We start from the raw sequence: 16,552 nt of genomic DNA, 5'->3' as shown, positions 1-16,552 counted from the left end.
CATACCCAGGCTCTCTTAAGCAAGGAATATTAAACTGACACTGGGTAAATACATTTTTTTTAAGCAAAGGTTTTCACAAAAGCCTATTTATCATCCCAAGATGTTGCATCACCCCCCCATGGACACTGCAGCCTGTCTCCTTACACACAGGTGACATCTAATGTTCCTTAAATAGATGAAAAGCCTATTTGAAAACAGGTTTCTTTGCACCTGCCAGAAGGTGTTTTGTTGAATAGGTTTGTGTAAGTATGAGGTTTCTTCTCTTTTTACAAAGCAAAGATTTGCCATACACCCTCACTCCAAATGACTGAATGCACCAGTGGGGGTGCAGGATACGTACATAGCATCTCCTCACATTGCCTCTGCTGCCAAATTTTCTTAACAGGAAGGAAAACATTGATTTCTTTTGGCAAGTAAAAGCAGTCAATGTATTTTACTTCCCTTTGTGCTCCACAATTTTTCCAGTCCCTACATTATTAATCTTTACAGATCAAAACAAGGAGTCCTTACATTGTATAACACTAACCCAAAATCCAACATGCTATTCCATGCAGATGGTTAGTACACCCAGATCTTTGTAACAGATGAAAGATCACCAGATATTGCCTTTGCTGGATGATGCTCCAGCAGCTACCAGAAACCTGTGTAATGACCTTCCATGATTAGAAATACTGAATTGGAACCAGAGTGAATGGTGACATTAGGACAGAACAATACACTGCAAAAAAAAAGAGCAGCCAGAATTCATATCATCCTCTAACTCATGCTTCTATTCAAACTTACATTTAAGGCCATCCGCATGTTTCCAATTCCTCATCTGGTCTCTTCCATTTAACTTACTAAGCAATTTTTCCACTGAGACTATCCTCTAGTGTCATGGAAAGAGCATTCTCCAAGGTGACAGAGCTACATAGACAGACAACTGAAATAAGCCTGGACTTTGAAAATTAAATGAAAAATCCTATGCACCAGAAAGGGTGCCATTTTTTCATCTCACTCTAGGCTAGTAGAACTTCTGTTTGGCAATGAGATGGGAAATTGAAACATTTTAGCCAAAATTCAAATTACATTGTGACAAAACTTTCATTCCTCTTGGGGACCAAATTTAAGGTAAATAGTATTAAAAAAAAAAAAAAGTATCACTACATCGTCTTCCAGAATAGACAATCTTAGCAAAGGCCACGTTTTTTACTCAGTTCTTTCTTTTTCTATTAAAAATGTGCAGATGTGAAATGTCCAGAACATAAAGATATACTTTGCCTTGCATTCTACAGGAGGACTTCTTAGTGAGAAAAATACTGGCTTCTTGATCAAAACTTGAAAATGAGAGTAGATGGAAGAACTCCTGTATGGTCTTTGAAAGCAGATGTAAGCTTACTGCACCCAGGCTCCAAGCTGAGAAAAATCTGTACGTTAGGTTGGTGTCCCAACAGAGCTGGTATAATCACCTCTGTACTCAGTTCTCACCCCCATGCAAATTTCTTGGAGACAATCCCTTATCACATAGTTTGGACAAGGGTGGAAATAGAGATGTTTTGTTTTTTTTTTTTCCCCAGCAGTACAACATACATAGCACATAATAAATGGAAATGATCCAAGATGACCCTGAAGAGTAGAAGACAAAAAGGCACAGCTGCAGCTAATTACTGTAGATTACTTCTCCATGTACCATCAGCCAGCAAGCTGATCTAGACAAGCCCCACCCCACAACCTGGGATGGATCCCACCCTCAGGCAGGTGTTGTTCATCATCTGGGATGAGCCACAGCTCCAGAGAAGACATATAGGAGAGCCTTGGAGGAAGATAACCTGCTGTTGAAGAAAGGCTTCAGAGTGTATCGCTTCTGAGGGTAAGGATCTTTCAGCTCAGTGGGGGGGAGCCTAGGATGTAATGGTGCAGACTTTGCTGAGTTCATGCTAGGCTATATCCTGAGCTGGTGGCATTGGATCCTGAGCTGAGATCTTGTCCTTGAACTGCACAAGGAAGGGAAATTCCACAGGTAAAGTAGTGGTAAATGGAGTAATGAAGAACATGTTTTTTCTTTCCTCTGTTGAATTTTGTTGTTCTGTTGTCCCTACTCTTCAGGAAAGCCTTGCTAAGGGCCTTGCAGTAGAGTGGCTGTGATGCTTTCTGCCCTGAGCTGGAAGCCTTTGTGAGACCATAGTAGATCATTGCTGCCCACCAGAGCCTCAGGAGGTGTCAATATAAGTGTAGAGCTAGGCAATCATCTTTGATGCTTTAAGTAATCAGTCTGGCAACCCCGTTGCTCTTCTCTGGGGCTCTGAGCTTCCCTCCCCTTGCACAGAAACCCTTTGTTAATGAAAGCAGCTGGTCTGTATGTATCAACAGAAGTCAGTAGGATGATTGTGTCCGAGTTGAGCATTGTTTGTCTTGTACCGCATTGGCACATGGACATCCTGGATCAGCCCTGTGTCCTTTTCAGTAGCTGGCTGTTGACAGGCGTCCCCAACTTCAGCTCAACCCAGATCTGCTCCATCACACCCGTGATGGGGTATTCAGCTACATAAACAGGTGGAAAGCCAATAGTAAGCAACATAGTGGCTTAGTTAGCTCCCACTGGCACAGTAGCATCCTGAACATAGCTAGGAAGGTGGCACTTAGGTGACTGTCAAAGTCTCTCTGTCCTCCCAAAAGCTTCCTCTAAAGGGCTGGACTGCTCACTGTGTCACAGAATGGCTGGGGTTGGAAGGGACCTCTGGAGATCATCCAGTCCAACCCACCTGCTAGAGCAGGTTCACCTGGAGTAGATGGCACAGGAATGTGTCCAGGTGGGTTTGGATGTCTCCAGAGAAGGAGACTCCACAGCCTCTCTGGGCAGCCTGGTCCAGGCTCTGTCACCCTCAAAGTAAAGAAGTTTTTCCTCATGTTCAGATGGAACCTCCTGTGCTTTAGTCTGTGTCTGTTGCCCCTCATCCTGTCATTGGGCACCACTAAAAGGAGTCTCATCCATCCTCTTGACATCCATCCTTGAGATATTTATAAACATTGATGAGATCCCCTCTCAGCTTCTCCAGGCTGGACAGGCCCAGCTCTCTGTCTCTTTTCATAAGGAAGGTGCTCTAGGCGCCTTATCATAGTTGTAGCCCACTGCTGGACTCCCTCCAGTAGTTCCTTATCCTTCTTAAACTGGGGAGCCCAGTGTCCCCCTTGGTGGTACTCTGCATGGCTGACAGAAATCTTCCCAAGCACCCAAATATGTTACTCAGCTTGCTTTACCTGTATATGGAATACAGTGAGCAGCAGTAGGGACACACTTTGTACACAAGCTGTGAGATCTCCTTAATGAATGTGCATGAAGGACAGTCTCAGGTTGCTCTTAAAGGAAGCTGAGCATGTGATGAAAACAGTTTTTAACAGATCCTGACTCAACCTCCCTACGTTGCAGGCTTGTGAGCAAAATCCTGTGTGCCTTATGTCATGTGTGGGGAGACTTGGAGAGCCAATTAGGGCTGTGAGCCAAGTCCTGAAGTTTCAAGTCTTTTGTTTCATGGTGGTGGTTGTTGTTGTTTGGTTGAGATTTCTTTGTTTGTTTTTGGTATGAGGGGCTTTTTTAGGGAGTGTACTCCTAGGCACATCTGAGTTGTACAGTACCTGTGCTATGGTTTGGTGATATTGTACAGATACCCTACCCTGGGTGGTAACATAAACTCTTCACAAAGACAAAAGTGAGGTGAAGCTGCTACAGGCTCCCTCTACCAGCTGTGTGGGCAAAACCAAAAAAAAAAAAAATAATAAGAAAACAAACAAAACCCACCCAGCTAAACTAAATATGGCAAGAGAGCAGAAGTGCCTCCATCTGAGCCTGTGCGTGTGTGAGTTTTATAATAAGAGCCAAATTAGCAGGGTTTTGTGAGCAATGTCCTCCTAAAAAGTCTGGTGAATTTTATTCCTTGCTTTCAGCTGTTCCAGTGAGTTTTATGCAGTTCCCCAGAGACACAAGCTCAGAGAGCTCCTTCCAAAAATGTCATCTTTGCTCTCTCTGTTACTTCCCTCTCCTTGTCAAACTTCCACAACTCTAGTTTCCATCTCTTTTAAATGGGCTTTTGGTCTTCATTTTTGTGTTTTAGTGACTGCATGTAGCTGAAAGTTTTTTCTTTAAGTCAGTCCTGAAACAGCTGTGAAGTTAAACTGCTTCCCTGTTACAAAAGGAGAGTGGCACAGAGACTTAGAAATATCCTGAAAGGAGAGAATAAAGTGAAAGGATGGGTCTGTGGGAGGCCAGTGCTATGGGTGCCCATGGGATGAGATGTCCCTCCAGGTCAGCATCCTTTGTGGTACCTCTGAGGATGGGGCATCATTTCCTTTAATGTGTAGGGTTTGGACAATGGTAAAAGAACAAGTAATAGTGAAGAGAGGGTGTGGGTTTGCTTTGGGGAGTTTTTGTTGGTTTTGTTCCCCATGACCCCATCACATACAGGGTATGAGACCCAAAATGGAGGCTGAAGGAGCAGGGAGGCCTGAAGGAGCAGGAGAGCCTGCTCTTTCCAGGATCTGCTGGATGTGCATCTCTGACAATTGCAGGTCTAGCAGTTGCTCAGGCTGGTCTCTGCTCTCAACACACTGAACCCTCCAGGGCAGGTTTGTTTCCCACTGTTCTCTCCTGGCTTCACTCATGAAGCATGGTGTGAATTAATGCCATGTGTATTGCTGGGGACACCTGCCAGCCTGGCCTGCAGGGGCCCAATGACCCTGCGGTGGCAGGGAGCTGCTGGGTGCTCATGACCCAGGGAGGGTTTGAATGACTGACCCAGAGGCAAAAGGCTCAGGATAGTGTTACTAATCCCTTCATCCTGCCAGATCCTCATCTCTTCCCACTTTTTTTTTGCCTTAAAGGGCATTTGCTGCACCAGCTGCCAGAATATCTCAATTGCATCATGTCAACAGATCCATCTCAGACTGATATTTTATACTCGGAAAGGCTGGGCTTAGCTCTTCCATTAAACAATTAAATCCATGCGCACCAAACTCAAAACAGGCTCTGTTATAAGAGAACAATAAATATTGATGACTTGAGGCAAGTCTGGCTTTTATGACGTTTGATGACAACTGGTATCACTTACAAAAATTACATCATAAAGAAAAAGCAATGAAACTGTATGTCATCAGACAACATTAAATGTCAAGAGAAATATGTTTATCCTTTGTTTTCAGATGCAAATTCAGCTGTAACATTTAAATGAAATCTAGGGCCATTCTGATATTTATCAGGCACTGTTACAAAGAGTCTTGGGGTATTTTTGTTTACTAACTTGCTCATTGCCAAGAGCAGTGTGTTGTTTACGTTCCCGCTCTTTCAAGCCAATTTGTGCCTGATAAAGCGTCCTCTGAATTGAAACATCCCCTTCCTCCTTACCCCACCCACCTTATTTTTTGACTGTTCTCATCCTCTGGAAAAATCATGGGCTGCCAGCTTGTTGAAAACCTCAGGGTAATCAATGGCAGTACTGGGCCTGAGGATGAGATTTATAGAGGTCTGGTGTTAGCAATAAACCGTGGGTTTATTGAAGATGTTTGGAGATGAAAACACTTTGTCTCCTGTTTTTTTCCTAAGCTAAACAAAATTAGGACTGTCTGGACCACTGCACCACAGTTCTGTGGTTCAAAGAAAACAAACCCTCCCTCTAGATGTGAACCTCAAGGTCCTATATATAGCAAATGATGTTAAAATAAATGCTATTATTAAGCAATGGTAGAATTTTCAGCTATTCTGAGTGCTCTAATATCTATTGCTATATACATTTTAAAAACAAACACACAGAGAAAAGTCTTAAAATAAGTGTCTTAGTCACAAGGTCCATTTGCTGGCCAAATTCTAAAAATGCTTCCTTAACTTTGCACAAAGTAATAGATCATGTGAGAAATCTGGCCCAGAGTTTCTTATAATGTTTGTCAGGTTTCACTTTTGATAGTTGAGGCAAGAGTAAAAAAAAGTTACTGTTTGGGAAGGTATAGGTGGAAGAAAGTCAAAATGGTGCTCTGTGACCATCTAGGAGAGTACAAAAGCCATTTCTCTTTGAAACAGCACCCAACAGCATTCAGCACGTCTTATAGCAATGCACATCTTGATGGCATCTGAAAATGAGTGAGCTGTTGGAGCAGAAGAGCCTTGCTATTGCTGTCATTGTTTCCAGTGTCCCCTGATGTGTGATGCTGGGGGAAGAAAGAATCTGCTCAAGTTTTTTGACTCAACCATAATAGGTGAATGAGTTCTTGATTCTCCTGTAGCCTATATGCGAAATATGCAGTTGCCTGCTGTGCATCTCCAAGGTAAACTGTACCCTGAACTTCAGTGTCTCCTCAGACATCAGCCAGAACTCTAGATTTAACTGTTTGTAAGCTTGGGTAAACCCTTATCTGTATCCTCATTGCCAGTTAAGCCCACTGAAGATTTCAGTGTTTTTCTTTTAAATGTCTGCTAGAAGGGACAGGGGAGTTCTTTTTGACTCTGGGGGATCTAAACCCAGACAATTAAACTAAGCAAAAAGTGCATTTCTGGAACAATTTTGTAGTAAAAGTTTCAGTCAAGGTTTTACTTGTTGGGTTTTTGTCTCATCAGGGATGAGTCAAAATAGGAGGAGGGAGTGTGTTTTTTCTGCTGAATGGCACACAGACTGTTCATGGGAGCTGAATAATCATTGCTGGGTGTTAGGTCTCAGATTTTCTGACAATTTTAAAGCAAGGCAGCTGCAGTTGTTTTACACCAAGGAATTTCAAAGAATCATCATATGTTTTTTCTTGTAGTTGAAATTCTTAAAATATTCCTGTTTCTAAAGTAAGCTGAATTTATACACATCTATATGTATATATAAACAAACACACACTAAAGCTCTAAGTCTACTGGGGAAAAAATGTAGCGGTGGAAGTAGGAATACATTTAAGTTATTCTGGGGACCTATGAATGCTTGAAGAAGTAAATAGAACCTATAAAAAAACCCCAGGCATTCATAAGGACTGGAAGATATTCCATTGGCTTTGCTTATTTGCATGTCAATGCCACGATGCCATGCCAGCACAGAGCTGCTTCATAGCAGCACCAGCGTCTAAGCCCAAGGGATCAATGTAAGAGGTCGTATCAGCACATTTGTAGGTTCACTGATTTCTTTTCAGTGTGCTCTGGAAAACAAAGCAGAATTGGAGAGACAGGAGCAGTATCCTATGTGGTGATTTGTCGCTGACCTTTCAGGTCTCCAGCACAAGCACGGTGGCTGGTTTTCCAGCCCCACAGGCTTTATGTGGCACAATGTGGTGGAAGGAGAAACCCTTTAATTCCACTGTGGGCTCTGCTGTTGTAACACATTGCTGTGGCTTCACGGTCAGCACAGCACCTATCTAGGTACACTTTGACTATCAGCTTTTCCATGCCTGAACTTAAAGGTCAGGCTGTCTTTGGCTGGGATAGGAGCAGTCAGCTTTAATTATTGCTCTGTCAACTTCTGTAAAGCCTTTTATTTTAATATTCTAGGGCATTTTATGGATGTTAAGAGGCAAATTTGGCTCTCTAACATATACACAGGCTTCCTTCAATAAAGCTATATTTGTGGCTCTGAGTTGAACCAATAAATGAAGTTTCATACTATCACATCTCCAGATGCTCTTAGGAGGAGCAGCCACCAGCAGCTGTGAGACTTGGAAAGCAAACTATGCAGATATGTAGGGGGAGAAGTAGGAAAGATACAGAGTGTGCAGATGGAAATGGTAAGCAAACCTTCAGTAGTTACACAGGTGAAGTACTCTTCTGAAATACTCCTTGACCATATTACATAGAGTTCTTCTACCTTTCCTTGGTACTTGTCACTGGCTCACAATCACAGCCCTAATTTTGGTGGTTCATGCTCTCAAATGGGTAGTGCTCCCTGCAGGCTCAGCTCTGGACTACTGCTTTCATTAGATGGTTAGGAATTTCGTAGTTCCAGCTCTGAGACCCAATTTTCTTTGTGGAGTTAGCTCCAAGTTGTCTCACCATGACTTAAGATAACTACTTAAGCAAATCCAGCTGTTGTCACTGCATAAACATGAATAGCTACTCTGAATTAGCCCTCCCAGTACAGCTACTACTAATTCTATTTATTCATTTTTAAATGCCTGGGAACTTATGTTAGGACCCCACCATGCTACAGTACCAAAGCAACAACAGGAGACTGGTGGAGAAATCCAAAATCTCTAAAGTGGAAAATAAATAGGAAAAGTAAGATTTTCCAATACATGAAGCATTTTCCGAACTATCACTATATGTCAATTTTAGCTTGTCAACCATTTCTGGCATTAGTCAGAGAATGTGCATGATTGTCATTAATTACCATTTCCCTGCCAATGTAGATAACCAGAACTTTCTTCCACCTCACTGATGTGCAGTGTGACTTTTCTTTCTTTTTTCTTTTTTTTCGGTTGAAAAACTTCAAATTATCTTTTTGCCCAGGAACTTCCATCAGGCCTTAAGCCTGCGTGGGTTTTTTTTTTTGATTGAAATGGTCTCATTTATTTCTGTTCTGTTTTACACTTGTATGCACATTCTTGGGCATCAAATGCTGAACAGCCGTTGTGTAGTTTCAGCTGTTCATATGTGACAGTAAAACCTTCTCTGCACTGGAACTTTATTTCTTGCATTTATAGATAGTTTCAGAATTGGGCATGGAATCCAGAACCCCAAACTTTCCTGCTGTTGCCTTGGCCATGGGACATATGTGCAGAAAACTGGATTGAATGAGGGTAAAACTACCCAGCTGGAGAAGAGGACATTGTGTTATTAATAAGGTGTTATTAGTGGTAGTAACTAAAGCTTTTCAGTAAACTAATTAAAAAGCAGATGTTGTCAGTATGTCTCATGTTTGGTAGTCACCCTTTCAGATGGTGGACTTCACCTTCCATGCTGTAGCTGTCACTGACTAAGTATAAGCAAGGTCTACAAGGAAAGGCAAAACCATTTGGCATCACATAAAGCAAATTTCTTCCTTACTGCTGCTGTCTTGCTTGTGTTGTTAGACTAGCAGGACTACAATGATGTTAATCCTTTGTCATTAGCAAGACCTTAGTTATTTTGTTCATTAGTTAGGTGGTGACTTTGAAGGTTCTACAGGGTTTTTGCTCAGATTTGCTCCATGATTCACTGGTTGTTTTCCTTCTCCGTACTCAGAATATTTATTCATTTTTGAACAAATAATGGATAAGCAAGTTTAATAAGACTGAGAGCTAATTTAAAACACTCATTGAAGAGTGTTGGTGTATTTACAACATTTTTTTTTTAATGTTTTTGTTAACCTAAACAATTGTATTTCCAGCACAAATGGCAAGAATGCTGGAGTCTTCCATAGAGATGTGCTCGGTCATTCAATCACTCTCTGTGAGGCTAAGTTACTAGTTTTCCTCTCTGTAAAGGATAGCATCTGCTCTGCCTGCTGCTTTAAGGTTCACTTTCTGAATGAGTCCCTGCAGTTCTGTGACTCAAACTCTGATTTATAATACTTGCTTCACCATCTGAGTTGGTATAGAAGATCATCCTGTATTTCATGCCTTTTTGCAATCTGCCACTGAAGCCAGCAAAGGGTTTAGAACCAAACTGTGGTTTATCTTAATGGTGGGAAGACAGTGTTTGGAGAAGTGTGGTGGTGGTATTTGTTTTATTTTTGTAATGGAAAAAACACGTTATCTAGCTCTCCATCAATTATTCTAAACATATCTAGTTTCTTCATATGTCCCAGAGGGTGTCAGTGATCTGGTTTGATTCCTTTTCTTCTCTTAGTCACCTGGGCATTAGCATTTATAAAAAAAGTGTTGCAGATTGAATGGCATGGAAATACAGTTTTAATAAAAGTGATAACTTTGGCATGCTTCTGTCGTGCTTCCATCATATTATTCAAGGCAGTTCTTAGTTATTTCTTAAGCTTTTACTGAGTTTACTTGCAGCTTTGTTCTTCTCGTCTGTTATTAAATAGAACCTGATTCATACAAGAGGCATTTATATCCAAGTCATGACACCTTGGAACATGCATGTAAGTTGCTGATGAACTTCCTACCTGATGAAGTGCCCAGAGAGACACACTGAGGTCCAAATGCTTATTTCTGTTCTTCACAATAGGCTCCTGTTTCTGAATCAGGGGCTGGGCAGCCTTTCAGGTATTTTTTGTAGGCAGATGGAGTGTCTGCTCTTACTCTTTTATCCCGGGGGAGTTGTACCTTCACTAATTCTGCCTTGACACCCTGAAGCATTTTGGTCTTTCTCACCTTCAGGCTGTATGACAACAAAAACTAGCCAGGCTTGTTCTTGTAACTCACTGTCAACATTTCTGCAAGTCAGTGAAGAACTCTGCTAATTGTGCTTATGTGTTTGCTTCCATGTGATTATGTTTAGCTGAATTCTAGGAACTGTCAAGCCTCATTAACTAATCATACCTTCAGTGAAAAAAATTGGGTCTGACAGCTTCGTGGACATAAATGCCCTCTAGTGACTGGTGATCACTGTGAGGAGCTGTACTTTGTGTTGAGCCCGTGTATTCTTTGGTGAATAACTTGTATGTCTCCCCTGACGTGTTACACGACTGGACCTTTGTCTACTTATGGTACTGGTGTGTGCTGGGACACTTTAATGAAATTTGGTTTTTGAGAAAACCTTCACTCTCTATTCTTTCCTTTTAGTTCCCTACTTATATTAGAGCTACTGGGTGTGAGAAACCCCTCTGGCACTGCTGTGTTTGTTCTGCTTTTTCTTCCCTCTTTTTCCAGATAGCAGGAGCAGATAATACTAATAGTTGTCACTTTTCCCTGATAAACCATGACACCACACCTTCCCCTGGTCTACAGTAGCCCATCTGCAACCAGTGCAAGAGGTGTCTTTCTGCAACTTACCCATTGGCAAAAGGTATTAAGACCATAAGTTAATGATTTGTTGCTGACTTGAACCAGACATCCTGAACACTTGCAGTGTTGTGCTCCTCTTGGCTACTGATGGCGCAGGTTGGACCTGCTATGGTTACTATGGACCCTCTTCCTCCTTCTGAGGTGGATTCACTTGGATCCTGGTAGTTCTCCTTTCCTGATTCATTCATCCTTATTGTGGTGTCTGTTCAGGCTTTCTGGGGCTGTTGGGTCCTTGCTGCTGGCAGCTCCTGCTGAGGTCCCACGTGTACAGCCGCAGCTGATTTGCATCCCTGTGCATCGCTGCCAAAGAACTGTCGCTTGGCCGCCTGAACTGAACCTTCTCAGTTGGGTTTGGATTTTGTTCCTTTTAATGCTGCTAATCCCCAAATCTTATGTAGGACAAATACAGGACAGCTAAAGAATGGTTCTTTTTTTGGCAAGAAAGCCTCGCGAATGTCTGTAGTCTGCATGTGAATGGTATCTGGAGAGGAGGGAAGAAAGCAGCTGATATTGGCTATGTCTCATGGTTACTGAAGGTTTCACATTAGTCTGGGATGACCTGTTTGGGGCTCTTCTACCTAGGCTATTTGCAATATTTGCTATACAAACATCTTTGTGCTTTTATGCACATGTATGTCTCTTTTCCAATTCATATGCCTGTCGCTTTTGGGTGTCATTGCCTCCTGCCACGGTAATTAAACAAAAAGGGGGGAGGGTAAATAGCCATACAAATAGAAAACACAGGCTTGTCATACTTGACAAAGGCGATGATGTTAAAACTGAGATTTTCAACACCATGACTGCTTCCTTGTTATACCTAGCTAAGGGAAAATGCAACTAATGTTGTGGTTTTTAGTGATTAAGTGGTTAATGATTTAATGAACGAAAAAAAATCTCATTTGTTGCATCCCCTGGACTCAGAAAAAACCTCAAAGAGCTGATTTTCTGTGTACCTCAGTCCAATATTGCTACCTGCTGGGATATGAACACAATCTCTAAATAAATTGCAAGTGGCCTTGGGCAAATGGAAGAGTTTCGCTTTGATCTTGCTAGAGAGAATGAAGTCAAATGTTCAATCAATCAATCAAATTCATAACTTCTAGCTACAATCGGCCTGACAACAGCCTATTATTTATTTTTAAAATCATATATTTCATTATTGCAAAACACACAGTCTCTCATGGGGGGGAAAGGACTAAATTATTGATAAGCCTTATATGTGACTGAGTTTGTTGGTTTTGACATGCTTGTCACTAACTATTGTCAGGAAGAATTTACTAAGATGTTTAGTCTGAAAAGTTGGCCAGGAATGTGTGTTGTGCCACATTTAAACTGGGTAGAGGAAACTTTAATAGCTCCTTTCTTCTTGAATTCCTAGTTGGTAAAGACAGCTGAAGGCAGACTGGGCTTTCTATGGTGAAAACAATGCGTTAGAACAAGCATCCTTTGTTTTAATTGCTGCAAACCAGATGATTCAGGCTCTGAAATTATCCATGAGGTGGGGATATAAAACTTTTAATTGATTTGTATATTTCTGAAAACAGCAGTTCTCAGACTGCAGAATACATATGTAAACAGAAAAGGGAGAACAATTAACCCCACGCCTCAAGAGTCTGTTTTCACTAGTGTTTGTCAAAAGCATCTGAAGAGTGGGTAGGAGAAGAATGTATCAGAGAAGTCCATAGGGAAACTTCTTATAGTCACCCTATTATACAAAAGCCTTTATAGAGACGTTATAATGGGTAGTTTTTCCAACCCAGCCGGAGTATGTGAGGAAGCTGTACAGACACCTAGATGTAGCTCCCACATGGCTCAGGGGACCCCATGATTGACCTAATGCCATGTTCCCAGTAATGGATAGAATTTTTGTATGAGAGCCATGACCTTTTCACTCCCCTGTTGCTATTTACGTGACCCTTATGGGTCTTACATGTCTGTAAACAAAATAGTTACTAGTGCTCAAGAGACCTAGGTCCCTGGATATGTCTGAGAGCGCTTGCGGCAATACCTGAGCACCACAGGAAAGAAAGAGGTGAAATCCCGGCCCTTTTGAAGTCAATGGATGTTTTTTTATAATGGACTTTTTAAGGTCAGGATTTTGTCTGCCTGTGCCTTTAGTTATTACTAGACAGAGCAAGGAACCAGGTGAGTGCTATGACCCCAGTCCAGCTAAGAGATCCAACATCTTGTACCCCTAATGTGACATAAGGAAAACCAGCAACCACTGTAGAGGAACTGAGGAACAGTGAATCTAATCACTATTAAAAACATCCTTATCTGTAATTTACAAATAGAGATACAAATTCTTGGTGCACTCCTTGTCTGCATCCAAACCCAAATCGTAAGTAAGAACTTAAGCATTTGAGTGATTACCATAAAAAGCATTCAGAGCCTTACAAATATGCTGCATAACGTGTCTCTGTCAATACACAGAAGATACAACTTCCACTGTAACTTGTATAAGCAATTAATGAAACTTCAGCTGTCTGAATTTTTTCCCCCAAATAGAAATCATTATCAACTTTTGCCTTGTAGATCACCCCAACACATAAAAAATTTTGTTCATTCTTGGTAGTACAAGTCTTGAACAGATTGAGGGAGGCAGATTGGTGATACTGCTGTGGTTTTGCTGGAGGACAAGGCAGGCAACCGCAAACTTTTAAGTCCAGTATAAAACAAACAAACTACTTCTGATGTCAAGGTTGGCTACTGAAATACTTACAGGTACTTTATATTGAGTGGGACTTAGGGGTTAAATTCTGATCCATGGGTATAATGAAAGTAAAAATCTGCAGAAGTGACTAAAACTTCAGCATCTCACAGTGCCACAGCTCTTGACAGAGAACTCTGAAGATCATTTTAATGGGAAGGTGATGCTACTACAAAATCAAAATGATTGGAAAAATCTTGATTTCCTTTGAAAGGCTTGTCTTCTCTTTGGAGAGTCTAAATAAGACATTTTATTTCAGCGTAGTACAATACTGATCTAATTTTGGTTTTGGCATGTCTTGATTCAAAATATTTCAGGTCAGTGAAAGAAGAAAAATTAGATGCTATCATAATCCACAAAATATTGTTTTAGTCAGATATTGAAATTAAACATTTTACTACTTCTGACTTTGTTCCTGAACAATTTGTTCCATGAGCTTTTTGGGGATATTTCAACACCTTGTATTGATTTCACAATGGTGGAGTATCTATCTCACAGGTTAGAAGTTTCAAGAGAAGGTGGAGGAAAAGCTGAGCAAAAGGACTGATTTAACTAAACTTTAGTGGTCTGAAAGCTGAACATTTTGTGCAGATCCTCTGTCTCTCTGCAAGCACTGACAAAAAGAAGCCTCATTCCAGGAGATGGTTTGTCCTATGTTGAAGCAGTTGGCTGTGGGCTTTCTCTACTAGAATGGAGATCACTATCCATTTTTGTCAATGGTGAATGGAGGCAACATAACCAAGTTGGATTGGAAGCCTCAAGAGGAAGTTTTGGGCTGGATGGAAAAGTCATTTGCACGGTGAGCGTGTTCAAACACCAGAAGAAGGCATGGGAAATTTCCACCCTTGGAGACTCACTGGGTAAGGCCATGGGCAAACTGACCTCTTGAGGATGACTGCTGTGAGGACGAGGTTGGACTAGAGACTTCCAGAGATCCTTTCCAACCTAAATTATTCTGTAATACTAAAGCATGTCCCTCCAGTTTTTCTCAGCAGACTTGAACACTATGCTTTCTTTAAGCAGCCAGTCTGCGTGGCGAAAACGGGATCCTGCCCCTGAGACTGCTGCTTTAATGGGAGGTAATCCATTTATTTTAGCATTTAGACCTTCAGTTAACTATAACACTCTCCTAAGAAAGAAGCACATATCTTCTTTTTTTTTTTTTTTAAGCAAGTAATTAAGTGTTATTTTATGACATTAAGGTTTAAAATGAACACTCAGGTGACTGATTTATTTTTTTTGAGACTATCAGGAGACAGGATTGAAAATTTTGGGTGATTGCTCACTTTGGAAGAAAAAGGGGAAGACAAATTCACTTGCAGGATGTGTTGCCTGGGAAGTGGCTGAATCACTGCAGCAGAAGCAGCCCAATCCAGCACAGGACCTGGGGTGGCTCCTTGGCTGCTGGAAACCCCTCAGTGCCAACATGGGCTGTCAGGGTAATTATAGGTAACTGGCTGCAGTTTTGTTTCTGAGTACCAGATTGCTGTTGGCCAAAAAAGTCTCGAGGTTCTCTGAACTTGGAAAAGTGCCCTGCATTTCAAAAATACAAATGGTTGCATTGGGGGACTTCAGGAAAAAAGATCCTTTTACATGTAAAATTTGTATTTTTGAAATTACTTTTTTGTTTCCCAGTTCTAGCTGCAGCTGTTTCACAATTTGCCAGAAGCAACAGTGAAAAATGTCTCTCAGCCTTTCTGGGTCCCCCTGTTCAGACCTGTCAGAAACAACACCATAGATGCATCAGGCAGCAGTTGCTGCAATGCTGCACCTATAAATCTGGGTGGCTTTTGGGAACTTCCATTCCCAGTGCTTGCTTAGCAACTCTGAGCATGAACTCATACCATTTGTCTGGTTTATGTCACATATGATAGTCCTATTTGCACCGAGGCTTGGATCCAGGCTGTGGATTGGCTTTAAGCCTCACACCAATTGACACTTGTTACAAAGCCTGGAAAATTAAGCTTTTCTTGAGCTTTACTCCTGTGGTATCATTATGCTGTGTAATTATGGACTGTAATGTTATTTTATTATGAAGGTTTAGTGAGATGAGCAGTTTGGGACGCTTAATGCCTAACATGCAGTTCAACTTGGCTTTGATTTCCGTTATGAGATTTATCATCATAGGGAATACACGTTCCACTTGACACTGCCATGTGCCCATCTAAGCTGAGTACACAGACATTTTTAAGACTAGAAAGATTTATTTGTTCTTTTTAATGCCTGGGAGTAAATTTGCACATGGAAAGAATGTGTTGCCTAAATATACTCTGACCCTTCCAGATATAAGAGTGGGATAGGATAATTTGCTTTATTTCTGTCCTTCTGAGCCACCTGAGAAATACTTCAAAAGTCTTTACTGTCCAGGTTTCCATTGGACTATAAGTGACTATTGTCTGTTTCAGGAGCTCACAGATGTATAAAATGTATGAACAAATCTCTCTTTCCTCTTAGCAAGCACACAGGCTCAGATCATTGTGGGAGGGCAGTGCCAGTGTTGTGTACTTTGCCAGATGCTTAGCTGCTGTGATAATGAGGGCTATTAAGGAAGCAGGGATGTTGGATGCTGTAATCTATGATAGTGGGGGATTGTGCTTGATGACTCAGAAAGGTCTCCTCGGCTGCTGTGTCCCTGTGTTTAAGGGAGGTGGTGTTTGTCACCTGCCAAGCAGTCTCTGTTTTACAAGCTCAAAGCACTGCGAAGTGTCAACACCAAATTAATTTTTGTGTGTTGGTTGTGATCTCAGCCAGTCCCATCTGATACTTGTTGCAAAAGGGTGGTAAATTCAGCTCTGAGATTTTGGGTTTTTTGGCTCAGGTAACTATCAGAAGAAGCCTTCTCTTTTCACTCAGCTGTGCTATTGAGAAGAGCAGGGAAATGGCTCAGTTTTGTAGCTAGAGACAGAAGTGTTTTCAAAGGAAAAATGGCACTTGGAAACTGGATTGTCCTGTAATTTCTATTAACTATGT

Source organism: Columba livia, chromosome 6 (assembly GCF_036013475.1).
Source record: "Columba livia isolate bColLiv1 breed racing homer chromosome 6, bColLiv1.pat.W.v2, whole genome shotgun sequence".
NCBI classification, from domain to species: Eukaryota; Metazoa; Chordata; class Aves; order Columbiformes; family Columbidae; genus Columba; species Columba livia.
This window is presented reverse-complemented; position numbering follows the sequence as displayed.